This window comes from Salarias fasciatus, chromosome 22 (genome assembly GCF_902148845.1).
Source record: "Salarias fasciatus chromosome 22, fSalaFa1.1, whole genome shotgun sequence".
Classification (NCBI taxonomy): Eukaryota; Metazoa; Chordata; class Actinopteri; order Blenniiformes; family Blenniidae; genus Salarias; species Salarias fasciatus.
Window position 1 is genome coordinate 24,811,060 of NC_043765.1, and position 15,898 is coordinate 24,826,957.

Below are 15,898 nucleotides of genomic sequence, written 5' to 3' on the forward strand. Positions count from 1 at the left end.
CTTACTCTACAAACAAGAGTCATAAACACAGAAGTTGATAAAACTCATGATTTCACTTTCTTGGCATCATAAACAAACACACCGAAAAGATCTAACACCCTGTAGACAGTAAGCTTTGGCGTATCGACTTGAAATAGTTGAATTTTTCAAGGGAAAATGCATCGATTTGTATTTTCGTTTCAGAGGGGTTTCGTGTTCACATGGCAGCGTTTTGAAAACGAAACCTGTTGACCATGTGCAGAAGAACTATTTACTTGTGACTTTTAAACTACACTTCGATTTTTCTGAGATTATGAAGCGTCTTTTCTGCAAACTTGCGTGTTCAGGGACGTGTCTTCAGCCGCGTTTGATCAAATCTTCCCACGGTGGGTTGAAGTCGCACGAACTCAGCAGATAGAGCTAGATTAACTGCTGTGAGAAGGAAAACTGAGGTCTAAATCCTCTTTATGTAAGTATATTAGGGAACCAATGTCCTGTGCCTTGTATCATTGTGATGACTTTTTTCGGTTTCCCCTCCCAAAAACACAAACAACACTTGGGTGACAGAGATAGACATCGGATCCCCAATCAGCGCTGGGGATTTGTGTTCCCTCTCAGGACAGCTCCACATTATATAAAGATAACAGGCTTTACGCTCAAGAGCGGCCAAAGGCATGCTATGAACCGTGAATGTCTTTATCTCTATCTCTGTATGAAGCAAAGCAAAATGGCAAAACGTGGCCAAATACGCAAGAGAGGCCGAGTGAGGTCTGCCGCTTGGAGATTCTTTAAAGTCGTTCACCAGAGTCGTGCTAAATGCTACATGCTAAAGTTGTTCCGAGGCTCACAGACCAGTGATGCTACATGCTAAACAGCTAGCTAGAGCAATGTTGTGGCACACAGTAAACTCGGATTGTTGCTCTACAGTATAAATATTGCAGTGTGGAGATAGACACTACGCTAGGTTGTTTGCAGCGGCGCACAGCCTTTGGGCATCGCTTGTGCATGGAGTATTAATTAGGCCCTCGGTACTCTGTATCGACAAGTAGCTAAAGGTTAATACTCGTACTTGTACTCGTCCTTTGGAAACATGGCTTCGGTGCATCTCGAGCTCCGTTCACTGAGCTGCACGAGTCCCAGGTTTCAAAGGGAGCGTAATCCCTCCCGTGTGTAAAGACACGAGGTGGAAGTCAGCCAAGGACTGCCGTGGGGGAGGGGAGGGCGTTTTTCACCAGATGATCAGCACATGTGGAGGAAGAATGTGGTAAAAGGGAAAGGATGGGAGCGAGAAAGACAGAAAGACGGAGGTAAAAAAAAGGAAGAGAGGTTGCAACCTTGACGTCACAGCGTGTGCCAGCGAGCAGCTGGGGAAGACTGATGCTCCTGCCTCTCCCATCTGCCTCTGACACCCCCGACACTCATCACCGCCGCACAATCGCAGCATACGTCACTGTTTTTCTCACCTTTACGTCTCTTGTACCCTGGCGGCTCCTCTCGCTCTTTTGTCCCTGCGCTCTTCACATTGCACCCTGGCTCTTTATTCATCCTCTCTTCACGTCTTTGCTTTCTGGTTGCCATTGAGAGCTCTTCTTTGTTATTCTGCCGACGGCTCCAGCATATGTCACTATAATGGCAATTTGGTTGTCAATTCCCACAGCGTGCATTACATTTTTTATTCACATTTTATTTTTTTCTAAATTAATGATTAACATGAGAACAGCAAATATCAGAACATATAAAACGTGCATTATGCATACTTTTACAAATTCAACCTGACAGCATGGCTTTGAGGCAGCGTGAAAAAAATTTGTTTAAAAAAAAAAAAAATCAATTCTTCCATTTTGCTTCCTGGTTGGCTTTTTAAAGATCCTATATGCAAGCCATCAAATACTACATGACATAAAGAGAGGACGAGCGATGTCTTTGGTTTGGCAGATTCTTAAATATTGATGAAAATGACAAACGTAAGACCAACTGTAAATTACGTCCTGCCAAAATATCAAGGCGAGGAGAAAGATAGAAAGACAAAAGACATATCTGGACCATCAGAGTTAGTGCAGTGTCGCTGTTGGGGGTGTGCACAGTGTCGTTGCACAGACTGTGCAAGAGGTGGTTTGTTGCAACGCATACTCTTTAATTGCTTGTGTGTTGAGTATAAATTAGGCGTAATTTCATCTCATAAGTACTCATATTGGTATTTGGCATCAACGAGTAGCTAAAGGTCAGTACTTGTACCTGTCCTTAAAAGAAATGGCATTGTTGCCTCCCGAGTTGGTTGCTGTTTTTTTTCTCGGCTTCTGTCTTCTTCACCCTTTGTCGATGCGTTGTTGTGTTCCTGGTTTTTTTGTACTTGGCATTACATACAGAAGGTGGGCTCGTCTCGGCTTTGCCAAACCAGTTGATGCTCTGATCCCCACATGGCTGTCTTTCTACACCGCCCCCCCTCGTTGATTTCTCGTGACAGAGCCATCCTTGACCTGAATACGGGAATAACTGCCTCCAGGAACAAAGCCAGTTGACGCTGGGAGAATAATTAAAGTCCTCATCAGGGGAAGTGTGTGTCACGTCCTGCACGTGGCTCTGAACGTGTCATTCGGCCTCTCGCCGCCGTGCTGGTGGAGGGTTGCCGCTCTGGGACGTGAGCTAAAATACACTTCGCTGCCTCGAAAGCCCTTCGCCCTCGAGGCCTCTCTCAGCGAGGGATGTCCCTTTTTTTAGAGCCCTTGGAGAGCAGCCGAAGGGGGGAAAAAAAACGGTGAAGTAACCCTTTAAAGTACACAGCGCCCGAGGGACGGCTCACTTCCCAGGCAACATGACACCGCCAGCAGGTTGAAAGGAGAGAGGTTTGATTCAGTGTCCTGTTTAACTTGCCCTCACAATATCACTTACACTGGACGCTACAACCAGAGCAAACCGCAACCTCCTCAGGCTCTCAGGGCGACTGAACGGACATCAGAGGAATGAAACTTCTCTGCTGATGCATGCAGGTTTGTACCCGCATCACCTTTTGGAGCATTTGCGTCAGATTTAGGTTCTTTTTTTTTTTTTTTTTTTTTACACAGCAATGATTTCAAGTGAGGATGTAGTGCTTTCATTGCATTTTGGGTGTCCGTTCACACTGTGTTTGGGACCACCGAAAATACAACTTTTTGAAAACTCCCAGGTTCTGTTGCCATGTAAACAGGTGGAAATGAGACTTTCTAGAAACGCTTGGCGGTTGATTGACCACCTGATCTGTTTTGTTTCAAGGCACAGTGTTTTAATCTGTTTTTCACCGTCCTGGAAGTTGAGACCATTTCCCATCGAGTGACGTATGAGTATGAAAGAATCATTCAAAACCTAGCTAGCTAGTTTGTTGGTGGCTCAGCTAACGGCAGACTGAAGCTGAGCTCACCTAGCTGCCCAACAGAGCCGGCCGACAGCAGATGCTGTCTGTTTTCCTCTTTACAGCTTGTATGACTCAGTGAACACGTTTTGACAACGATTCATTCATTGGGTGCGACACAATCTCAAATTCTGGGATAATTGAAAAGAAACTAAATAATTTTTAGAATGTCGCTGTGTAAACATGCAGCTTTTCTGGAATGGGAACATAAAAACACAAAGCCTTTTCACTGGAAACGTGTAAACAGGGCTTTAATGGGTACGCATGTTGGCTCCTCATTACACCCAAAGGTGTCAAATGTTCAAATGTTGTAGCCTCGTTACTCTTCTGGTGGTTTGGCTAAGTGGCCAGGGAGCTAAACAAGGACACTGCAACCGGACTCGTTTGTTAGTTTAACGACTGGGCCAGAAACGCCAGAGGCGGGGGGAGGGGTTTTGGCGGTCCAATCGCCAGTTTGCGTTGGCAAGAAAAAGGAAAAGATCTAGAGCAGCGATACCAGGGGAGCAGAGGCAGCGAGCGAGCCGGACCCAAAGCATTTAGCAAAGATCAAGGGCCCGCGAAAATGACAAAGTGACACTGAAAACAGGTTGGTCGACAGATGGGGGAGGAGGGAAAAGAAGAGGTAAGAGAGAGGATAGGGAAGATGGGTGTTGTGTGTCAGTGGATCGATTGCAGCTAAGGATAGAACCCGATCAGGATTCTCCTTCACCTCAGCGACAGGAATAGCTTCTCCTGTGACCCCTGAGGAGACTCTGTGGTCGCCATAGATTCGTTTAGGTCGCAATCTTCAAAGGTATTTTTCTTTTTATGGGAATGTTAATGTCTTACTTCAGTTCTGCATTGGGAGTAAACTGACTTTTCTTAAACCAGTGAAGGCTCCTATTGATTTTCTTGAGGATTAAAGAACCCGTGGGGATCTTATATATGAAGCTTATTAAGACTTCCATCTGTGCAACTTGAAAAAGACAAAATCCCAAGTTAACCCTTTGTTTTTAAGCATTTCTTTCACACCAATAAATTTAATTCCATTTCTGTAATGGCTGCATGAACTTCATGTTGCATGACGTACAGTACAATACTCTTCATGTTTCCTCTTGGTTTCATGTAGGCCATGAACGCGTCTTCTCCCTGTTTTTCACCATCACCACCATCATTTGTTGCCTTTAACTCCATCTCTTGTTTCCCTGCACTGAGTGTGGCAGAAACCTAGCCAATGAAAACCAACACAAACCTGGCAGTGGATCTGATAGTGGTTTTCATTCAAACCTGCCAAACTTTTGAATGGAAACCATGAATGTCTGGTCTGCTTTTTTTTTTCCAGATATTTTATTCAAATATTGTTAAATTCCTTGTGGTGCATTGTGACATTTTAACTCCCCGCTTAAATAAGGATGATAAAAGCTGAACTTTAAGCTAAATGTTATTAATTATCACATATCATAAATGATACAGAGAGGAGCAAAACAATGAAGGAAGGCAGTTTATAGGAGCCTCAGCGTTTGCAGTGGGCCGTTATCTGTCTGCAGACATTATTCCCTATGTTCAACAGTAGTGTGATTACTCAACTTAACTCCTTTATAAAACGCTGCATGCAGCTCTTCCCTCTTCCTCCTGCACTCAGCTCTGCGGTTCTCCCATCTGGCTGCCCGGGTACTTTCGCTGAAGCGGGGTTTGACTGTAGGCTGCCTGGTTCCTAATGGAGCCACAGAGTCCAGATGAGATAGATGTGTGGTCAAAAATCCGGCCAGTGCAATCTTGTGCTTCTCTTGACTTTCCCGTGAATCAATCAAAGAGAATCTTCAAATTTACCACAGCTGTTCAAATGGACTTAATGAAAAATGTATTAGGTGTTTATGATACGACATCCACAGTCCGAAGTACCTTGATGTGATGTTTTAGTGCTGACTCAATAGTTAACATGAATTCCAGGAGGAATCTTTGAACGTCTGTGTTCAACTGTTGCATTGTCACTTTAGCTAATGGAACCAAATGCCCTTGAAGAGCAGCTTTAAATCTGGAGCTATGGGTTTGAAGATAAGTTCCCACTGGATACTAAAGCTCTGAAAATCTGTCAGAAATCCATAAACATGCATGTTGAGTTAATGTGGTGATTGTAATTTGACTATTAGTTTTTAGTGTGCCAGTAATTGTCAAGGGGGAGCTCTTCCCCTTTGTATATATTATCTCAATAAACCTTTGGTAGACTTGTCAATTTTCTAGATAATCGCAGTATATATTGGGAAGACAGATATTTTGGTTGTGACGCGGCTACATCTGGTGCATTTGAGGATGATCAGTTTGTATTTTTGGTTTTTAAACTTTGAGGTAACTTTAACCTCTCGTTCGTGAAATAAAGAAAAAGAATCAGGCACCTCAGGAACACATATAGATTGTTGAAACATGCAACTCAACCCACATATAAACAGATCAGATGTTAATTGGAGGTAGGGATCTGTTTGACCTCTCATTCGTCCTCGTGCCATGAACACAATACCACCCAAGGGAGTACTCTTAAATGTGAAGATCTTGAGGACGAACTGGGTAAAAAAAAAAAAGACCATTCTTGTCATTTCTGTGCGAGTTGGTCCAACTTTCCTGGAAATTGTCTTCAGTGTAGGTAGCTGAAGAAGACTGTGACCAACCCCAGCCTCCGGCATTCCGTCGCTGCCTGCCAGCAGCTCAACCTCCTGTCTACAGTTTGCTCTGTGTGCAGCAGACGCTTATAGATTTTCATATATTATGATGCTCAGGCCCTGTGCTAGAATTACACACTCGATAAAGGTCAAAGTGCTGCAGTGAGCAGATACCGAGACCAAAACAGACGGGGAGGAAGAGAGGGAGGGCGGAAGATGGAAAAGTAGCATTAATTATCCATCAGGGTTCCTCTGGTTTCGTGTAATCTCTCTCTTTTATAACAATCGCCTGCTTTCTCTTCTTCCTCTCCTTCCGCCTGACTCTCCTCCTCTGGATGAAAGCGAACCTCGCAGACATTTTCCACCCATATTGTCTCTTCGCCTTCGCATATGGTGTAACCACCGAGAGGGAAAGCTCAGCTCCCTTTGATACATCGACTCTGCAAGACATACTGCTGGCTTTCTCCTCGAACCCGGCCCTTCCCACACAAACACGCGGCGAGCGACCGCAGGTGGCGGGACGGCTCGGCCGCCCTTCCCCGCTGCGAAAGCATGGACGGACGCAGAGCTGACCTGAGCAGCATGCCGGCGAATCTCAGTCTCTCTCAAAGCACCAGCTCTGATCATTCACAGCACTCCAGCAAACGTTTGACTTCTTTCTTCCGTCGAATATATTTCACACTCATTGGATCGTCACCTTGTAAACGACGCCCAACGTACATGAAAAATTTCATTCGCTACCTACACGTTCCTGTTCGTCAGAAGTTGCTCTGTTGCTGTCATTAGTATGCGCGGCACTGCTCGGTGTAAACAGTGGGGAGTGCATTTGAAGGGTTGCTCAGACTGGAGTCCCGGGAGGCACAAACAAGTGTCGGCATCATGTTTCCACGGTACAATCTTCAACGCACGTTGCTTTTGTCTTCCGACTCAGCGGGATAACGTGTCAATCACGTCTAACTTCCCGGGGTTGCGTTTGGTGCTACCTCGTGCGGATGTCCGCCGTAATTAACATTAGTTTGCCGTGACGTCTCGCTCATGAGCGAACGGCTCTGATGAACGCGCAGCGACTGTGAGGATGAGCTTCCCTAATGGAGATATTTCATACACAATTGCTCCAAGGAGTCTTTCCACAAATCATGGTCCTGTTCTGAGTATTGTCTTTTAGCCGATGGTATCAGCAGGCTCATATATCTACCCTGGTGATGCCCTTTGATCGATTTTTTTTTTTTTTTTGCCCGTTCTTCCAGACTGAATGTGAGCATCATCATTAAAGGAGGTTTGAAAGCAGCGTGAATCGTTTCTAGCTTTAAGATGCCAAAAACCAAACAGCTGACTATTCAAAAAGTCACATTTTGTGGATTTTTTTAATAACTTTCCAATGCTTAAAATGGGTCGTCTTAAAGCCTTCCAATGCTTGAATCAAGCTGATGAGTCTGGAATAACAGATTTGCCAACTTAAGACTGAGACCTGGTTTAGAGCACAGTGTTTTAAAGTGAAAACAGAAGACTTGTATTGTGTTTAAGTGTCCATTTACACGGCAACGGTGCTCAAAAGGAATCCCTGGGTACAACTTTTGAAAAACAGCCTTATTCTGTCCTCAGAGAAATGGGGAAAAACACAACTTTTCACAAACGTTCAGGCTCTGTCTACAAGGAGAGTAGAGTTCAGTTGAGTTGCCCATAATTGTGGATGGGTATCGTTGAGAACGGTAGAAAGATCGGTACTGTTATTGATACTGCTTATCGATCTGGTACTTATAGGGACTTTTATAATAATACCTTTAGAAAACATTAAAAACTATCAATCAAGTACTCTTTTGAACAAATCACCTTCTTTAGCACTAATGCGGCCATGATAACGCTGAACAACAACAGCAATTATTTCCAAGACTAAACTGTTCATGGATTATTTGGTACCAGGCTGCAAAGAAACCATAAAAAGCTTTATTTTGAAACTTCCAACAACCTGCATTGATATTTATTTTGAAAAATACTTCACTTCTGTCTGCTTCACTCAGTCAGTTTTTTTTAAGCCCTCATCAAGGAGTTTTTAATACAGCATCCTGACGATTCACAGAGAGATTATTTTGTTTAAATCTGGCTCGAGGTGAGAAAACGTTTGGAGACCACTGTTCTAAAGTCTTGTTAAAGGAACTGTTGCTGCCAGAGTTTTCTGCAGCCGGTGTGTGTGGTTCCATCACTAAAACAACCAACAGCGCCAACTCATGGCCCAACATGTTAACTACATTTTCAGCATGTCTGCCGTTTCTGTATGAACAGATTTGTATGGTTACCATAAGTGTTCTGGCATCTAATTGAAACGTTGCCTGCTGGAGTATTTCTTGCCCTTGTGACCTTAATGGAAATAGCATCGTGCTGGTGACAGAAGTACCATGAATGAGGTCGTGCTCCTCCCAGGAGGTCTGACTTCCTGATGGGAAGTCTTTCTTTTGCTCTGTGTGGAAAAGCCATCGTTTCTGTCATTTCAGTTATCCTTAAGTGACCCTTCTGTTTGATCAATATGACGTGATTTTTGTCGGTGAAGATGATTATTTGTCATTATTGGGTTGCGTTTTCCATTTTAAGGACTTTCAAACTGGTTCCTTGGTTTTAACAGCGTGACCACAGGTACCGTTCACCCAGCAGGAGTCGTTTCCAGACGACCTGATTCTGGGGCCGGGTATGCATGTATGTTTAAAGAGCCTCAGTCATCCGAGCCATGGAATATCCCGCTCTATCACAAAAGGCCATTGGGCTTGATTAAATTTTTAAACGTCTCACTTCTCATTGAAAAGGCTTTATCAGTTCTGACCTTCAACCCCTTCAACACGAGAAGTGGATTCCTCTCCAGAAACTTCCATCAAGCTACAGAGAGAATAGTACAACGTTAAGCCACAAACAGGGGCTTCGGGCACGGTGCTGGCTCTCTCTCCCTCTCTCTCGCTCACAGAATACCTGGGACAACACTGGAGTTTATTAATCAGACTCCAGACAGGGGAGCTACCTTTCAGAGGTCGTCCTTTAAATCCACGAGGACACAAACCCCACTGACCCTCATCCCTCCTATCGAGACGAGTACAGGGGCAATAAATTGGGTGATGGAGTCAGGAAAAGTCGAAAAACAGGAAAAAAGTGACATTAAAAGGAACACTGGTAGAGGAATCAGTAATGAGTCCCTACATCATAGCTTTCACATGTTTCGACGGTGTTCATCCGTCTTCATCAGAAACGTCATCCGGTGATGGACGACATGTTTTTGTATCAGCTGGAGTTACAGAGGCGTGACTAATCTGACGCTTTAGTCAGATTGACCACGCCTCCTGTCCGCTCCACCAGGACGGTCTGGTGGGTTTCAGTTTCAAACATAATTGGGTTAAAAGAAGAAAGCACAAAAAAATGTGGTTTTATAGTTTTGTGTCTTTTAAAGTTTGTTCTTTGGACTCTTTCATGTTTTTATTGGATTATCTGTTCACAGCTTTCTTATTTTAATCATAATCCAGATGAAAGATTTATTTTCGAAGCCTCTGATTGATCTTGTATACCAAGAGACAAGACAAATTTTCATATCATTATTATTTTTACACATAAAAGAAAGACTGGGACCCGAGAATAGTTGACTTGAGCATTGCCTGGAGTTACCACTGCCTTACAGTGATGCCTATTTCAGTGTTTTCTGTGAGGAAAAACAGATTGTATGCTCTGATTGTGTGGCCGCTGGTTTTCTCAGGTTTCCTCTCGCAGTCCAAAAACACACGTTTGACGTCTGTCTATCATTCTGAGTTCCGTGTGTGTGACTCAGTCTCTGTGATGGACTGGTGACGGTTTTTTATTGCTGTATATCAGGATTTATTTCATCATTTTGGTTCACATTTGAGCTTCTTATCATTTGTGAGAATCGAGAAACTTGTTTTTGTGCCCATCTCCTGCTCTGAAGAAACAATTCTTCATTATGTATGTTCTTCTCGGTGCTATTTTCTTCGCATTTTGAATCAAGCAGGAAGGTGTTTGCCGGATCATATTGTGGAAAAGGGCCTGTGTCCCTCTTTGGCAGCCAGTTATTATCTTTGGACACGCTCTGAAAACTCTCCCCGCGGTGGAGCAGGGCTCCACACCGAGGACCAGGCCTCATTCTTATTTTTAACCACTTCATTAATGCCCTTCCTCTCAATAACTCACCGTGGCTCCATCAATCCCGCCTCCCGCCTCCTGCCTCCCCGCTCGCCGTCTTCTCCTCTGTTTCTCTCAAGATGGGAAACATACATTTTAAAACTTGATGAGGTGATTCAGATTGAAAAGCGCCCCTTATGCGACGAGCCGATTCAACGAGGGCCGTTCTACAAAGCTGAAGGTTTGATTTGTGCTCTTGGATATAAATGTACCCATTTATCCAACCATCTTCTATTTTAATAAGGTTTTTAAGAGGAAATTTCAAACTAAAAGTCAAAGTTTCCAGTGCGTTTCACTTTCTTTTACTATTCCTCCCTTTGGAAAATGTAACAATGAATTTTGATTAATATTGTTGATGAAATTTACGTGGAATTTTAAATGAAAATGAATCATTTTTTTGTGTTTTTGTATCAGAAACTGTTTAATTGAAACATCAAAAATGCTGAATATGTTGTAATTTTCATTTAATACCACTAGTGGGTGGTGTGAAGAGAACAATATGCTGCAGACTATAATACATTAAACCATAATGTGGACGACACCATGCAGGAAACTAGCTTGCTGGCTTTGAGTCACAGCGAAAATTTGCATCATCACAGTGAAACGTTTGCACCAAATTGCTCATTGCAAACAGAAAATAAACACCTCCAATGAGTTCCACGCGGTTTTGAGACAGATTCTTAGGCGCCACCTAGTGTTACGATGGTGAATTACTACTACCTGGACGCCGATGTGCAGGTAGACGCAGTAATATCCCGAGACCTTTTCCGACACACTACAAGGCAGACGGTGGACGGCTACATTTCTCTTAAGTGCTTCAGAAAGAAATCAGCATGAGGGAAGCTCAGAAAGGAAACAAAAAAAAAGGTCAATTGTTTTGCAGAAATTACCGGAAATGGTGAGGCATGAAGAAACATCGAAAATACAAGAGAACAGGTATTTAAAAAAAAAAAGAGAAGTATAAGCCTTCGCCGTCTCAGGTGGCCTCTCAGATTGCTGCTCTTTGAGAAGAAGCGACGGGAGACGGCGTGCTGAAAACACTCGAGTGAAGGAGGGAAAAGAAAAAAAAAATCAATGGTGCCTGTCAGTTTTTCTTTGATCTGTCGCTTTTTTCAGCAGCGCCGCGCGCTTTTCTTCCAGCGTAGCGTGCCACTTCAACACCCCCTCCCCTCGTCGCCGTCGGTATTTTCTTCCCCTCCAACCCTCTCGCTCTCCATCCTCCCATTCCTCTCTCTCTCTCTTCATCCTTCAGCCTCCCTAATGACTGAGCTGCTGGCAGGCGATATGAGGGCGACATTTTCTCCTCGTCCAAACGCTTTAAACGGCGAAGAAAGAGAGAGCGCCCGTTCACACGTTGCAGCTGAAAACGCTGAACTTTCATTTCGCATTGGGTGTCGGCACAACTTAGGCGGAACTTTTGGAAAAATTCCATTTCCAAAGAAACTGGGAAAAAACACAGTTTTTGAAAACCCTAATTCTAAACTTCTTGAAAACAGGTTCAAAAGTGGAACTTTTTGAAAACACTCAGGCAAAAAAAAAAAACTTTGTGGAAACACTAGGTACATTATTTTCAGTTTTGCCGTTTCTTCAAAACGTTGCTGTGTAAACACAAAACTTTTCTGCATTTATACTTGAAACTTTGTCATTAATTGGACTCTTCTAATGTTAAAACGGACTTTTCTAAAACTCTCAGGGTTCCTGTGTGTCACTTTCCGCCCGCCTCTTTTCTTGCGTTCCTCTCTCCATCTCAATCGCTGCGTCCTGTCTGCAGTTTATTGCTAAACCTGGTGAGATGTACTGTAACAGGCTTTTTATTAAAAAGAAAAGAAAAATCTGATATTGGGCATCCAGTGTCCTCCACTGCTTTGATAATGGCGAGGCCTCCCTGACCGCCGTTCGTCAATATGCTTTTAATATGTCTTATTTCACATGAGGTACCCAGAGAAATCATTCCAGGCTGGGTGTGGGAGGAAAAGTCTGTAAAAAAAAAAAAAAAAAAAAAACCTGCAATGAAACCTGCTTCAAGCCTCCTTAAGGAGCAGCTTACACAACTCAGAGAGCTAAATTACTTTTAGTGTCTACTAATGTGCCATGAGGTTCTTCTGAAGGTTATGAAATGGATTTATAAAAAAGTCCAATTATATTGCCGGTGCGGAATATCAGCGGTGACAGCTTAAGTGGAAAATAAATTCAGAATCAATCTTGGAGGATTTTATCATAAAGTTCTCACCATGTAGATTCATCGCTCCTGTTTGTGCCTCCTGGCGTGTTGTTATTGCGTTCCAGTTGGAGACCTGAGTGTCTGTTTCCCCCACAGATAAACCCCGGTGTTCGGATGAACAATTCGAGGGAACAATATTGCAATTGTGCTCATAAGTTGCACCGAGGAGAAGAATATGTTGGCTGCTGCACATTAATAAAAAGATGCTTTAGGGTTTATATTGCATGATGCTCCGTTCTAGAAAGTTTTGAGTGTAAAAAAACAATAAAAACAATGTGTGATCAGTTGCTTTTTTATGTCTTTGTAATGCTGACACTTGTAATCCTAATTGTGCAATTAGGATTACAAGTGTTAACATCGAAATATTCAGAATCTGGCATGTAGGTACTGCTGAGTGGTGCATCATGGGGGATTTAGAAGTGGGTTTACACAATACTTAAGTGCATGACCTGCTTTACATCACTGAAGACTGGTTAAGTATTATGGAAAGTCTACATTCTGCCGTATTCTCGTCTCCATACTTGTAACAATTGTATTTCAGATTCATTACTTAGATTCTGTTCACAGGATAGTTAAAATCACTCTATTATTTCCCGACCTTTGTAGTTATTCCCTTGTCCTTGTTGTAATAGACAATCGTGTGCAAATCTACCAAAAAAGCACTGGCCATGTTTGCTTTTTAATGTGTGGACATTGATGAGGCTTTATTGGGCAAACTAAGAGGTGAAATAGATCCAAACTCGCTACAGACTGACAGATGAGAACTCATAAACAAAGGCTATAAAAAACTTCCTTCAACTAATTACTAAGCTTATAAATAATCACACATTTGCAGTTTGGACCAGCGCTGCTTCTGGCTGCCTTCTTCTTTTTTTGCAATCAGGGAGTAGAGCTGTCCAAAGTCTTTCCACCATGTGTTCTGATATGACTTTTTATGGCTTGGAAACAAATTGGAGAAGTTTTTCGATAGTTTCTGATGCTCTGGGCTCTAACAACGCCTCTCTCTCATCTGTTGATCTGAATCACCTCGGCGGCCTTCCTCTCACTGGAGCCTGCCCTCATTCCCACGTCAGCCGAAGGGATTAGCGCGACGGAGGGATGGGGAACGGAGGGACAGGTGGAACGGATTGGATCTAGGGTTTGGGTTTTGTGGGGACCACTCTGGGATTATAAAATAAAACAGAGAAAATCTACAGAGAAGCAGGTTGAGGAAGAGTGGTGAGTGTCGTGAAAAGGTCAACACGTTAGAACAGGACTGGCCGTGCGGCTACGGGAACAGAGGCGACCGGCAGCCCGCCCGTCACTTCACACTCCGTCACTCTCTGATGTCTGGTCTTTGCGGGATTCGTCGAACCTGCAGAGAGTCGTGAGAGACAGCTGTGACCTGCGAGGGAAGGATCACGTGGAGGCAGCTGAAGGCAGTCGCACTCTTACTGAATCAAACCGTTTTTCTCGCCTTTCGACTGTGAAGTACAAGATCTTTTGAAGATTTGACAAAAATATAGAGTAAATTAGTTGAGTTGTATTTTAAATCATTCTTCCTCTCAGTGAAGGTTTGTCTTGAATCTCTCTCAGCAGCTTTGTTCAAGTCTGAAAACGTCTCTGTTTTCTCCAATTGCGTCTCGACCTCTTGAGCTTCCTTCCATCACGCCCCCGACCCTCCGGCCCACGTTCCCGCGAACACAGCTGACGTTCGCGCTGTTTACTCTGTGCCTGCGCTCGCGCTCTGACAATTGAACGGAGTGGGAGGCGATCATTAATTTCTGCAGGTACTACAGAGCGTGTGTGCTTCGGCGTGTCGCTGACTGACGTGTGTTTTCGAAACAGTCATCCGAAGCACAGCGGTGAGCCCATTCTCGAGCCCGCCGCACTGAAGTACAAGCGCCTGTTTATAGTGGATACGAATTGATTTGACGACGTAGCGCTGCAGACACTCCACGTCTGCTTTTTGATTTGTTTCTTTGTGACATAGGTGGCTTTTACTTTCCAAATCAACATTTTAGATCCTATGGAGTGGCGTCTTGGAACACTGCTACAGAGTCACAGTAGCCCCAAATACATCCATATATCTTTTATATGCATTTGCCCATCTTATGGTCGAGAAAGACGAGAGCCAGTACATCAAAGACGTAGCATTAATATTCCTTTTTCTTATCTGAGGCTGAGCCTCAGGCCGTCACCTCATTTGCCTCAGAACCGTTCCTTTCAATGCGCTGGGAGTTTTTCAGGCCAGATTTCAAGCTTGGGAGGCCAGACACAGTGCTCTAATTCGGCCATCAGCTGGAAGAAGCGTCCGCAGACATGCCGGAGATGCCACAGCTGTGTGTGAGCGCTCGACCGAGAGCAGCAGAGCCGAGCAGGCTTTGTTCACCAACCAGGTCAAAGTAACCACTCTTTAAAAAAAAAACTGGCTGCCTTTTGATGGAAGTTTATTAATCCAAAGAGATCGGGGATTTATTTTCCCATTGTGGAACGGTTTGAAAGTTTTTGTCAGGATTTTCAAATACAGGAAGTGCTGTGATTTTAATGTGGCTTGTGGACACGATTTTGTTCCTGTTATGTTGGTGGTGAAAACTTTTCCAGTTCCCTTTGAGCTCAGCTAGCAGATACTCAAAATATTCAGGTTCACTCATGTTTTTGTTTTCTATAGCAACATTTGCACCAATTCAAAGGACGCTAATGTTATCAGACAAGCCGTAAGAAGTGATATTACACAATGAAGACAGCCTGGAGCTCGGGTTCTCGCTTCTGCAAGTTCTCAACACAGATTCAGCACAAATTAGATTTCTCATATTAAACATTGTTTACTCAATACCCCACCTTGTGGCACAATGTGGTACTACAGGATGAAGCATTCTGAAGCTAGTATGTTTCCTTGCTGACTTCAATACACGTTTCAGCAGCATATTTCAGATGTATTTGACATTATGTCTAATGCATTTCAAATTATAAACTGACAATTTTTCACTTTTTTTTTTTGTGAATATGTTTGAAAAACATTATACGGTGAAAAACATCATTTCAACTGTGTGGATCAAACTGTTGTTCTTCTTGTGGCACCAAACCGGATAAAACTAGCTTGTTTACTCCCTAATGTCTGGGAGAATTGTGCTTTTATAGATTTTGAGTAAATCCACCACATTACACCTGGACACATGTATCACCTTAAGCTCACAAAGCCAGGTGGCGAACTGTCATTTCATTCCTCCCTAATCTTTCATGCGGGTGAGTTTCAGCAGTCCCCAAACAGAAAAGACAGAATCATAATGGATGACTGCACTCTCCTGTTCAGTGGCCTGGGAATTGGCTGCGAGCGTTACTGTCAGTGTAACAAGCATTTACTCTAATAACTTCAGGATGAGGGACTTAACATGAGTCTAATTTCATTAGCAGTGGAGAGAGAGAGAGTGAGACGGGTCGGGGCGGATGGGTTTCTACCTCCAGACCTCTCGCCAGGCAGTAATAAACACCTGTGACGCCCACCTCGTCTTGAGTTGGTGTAAACAAACAAAG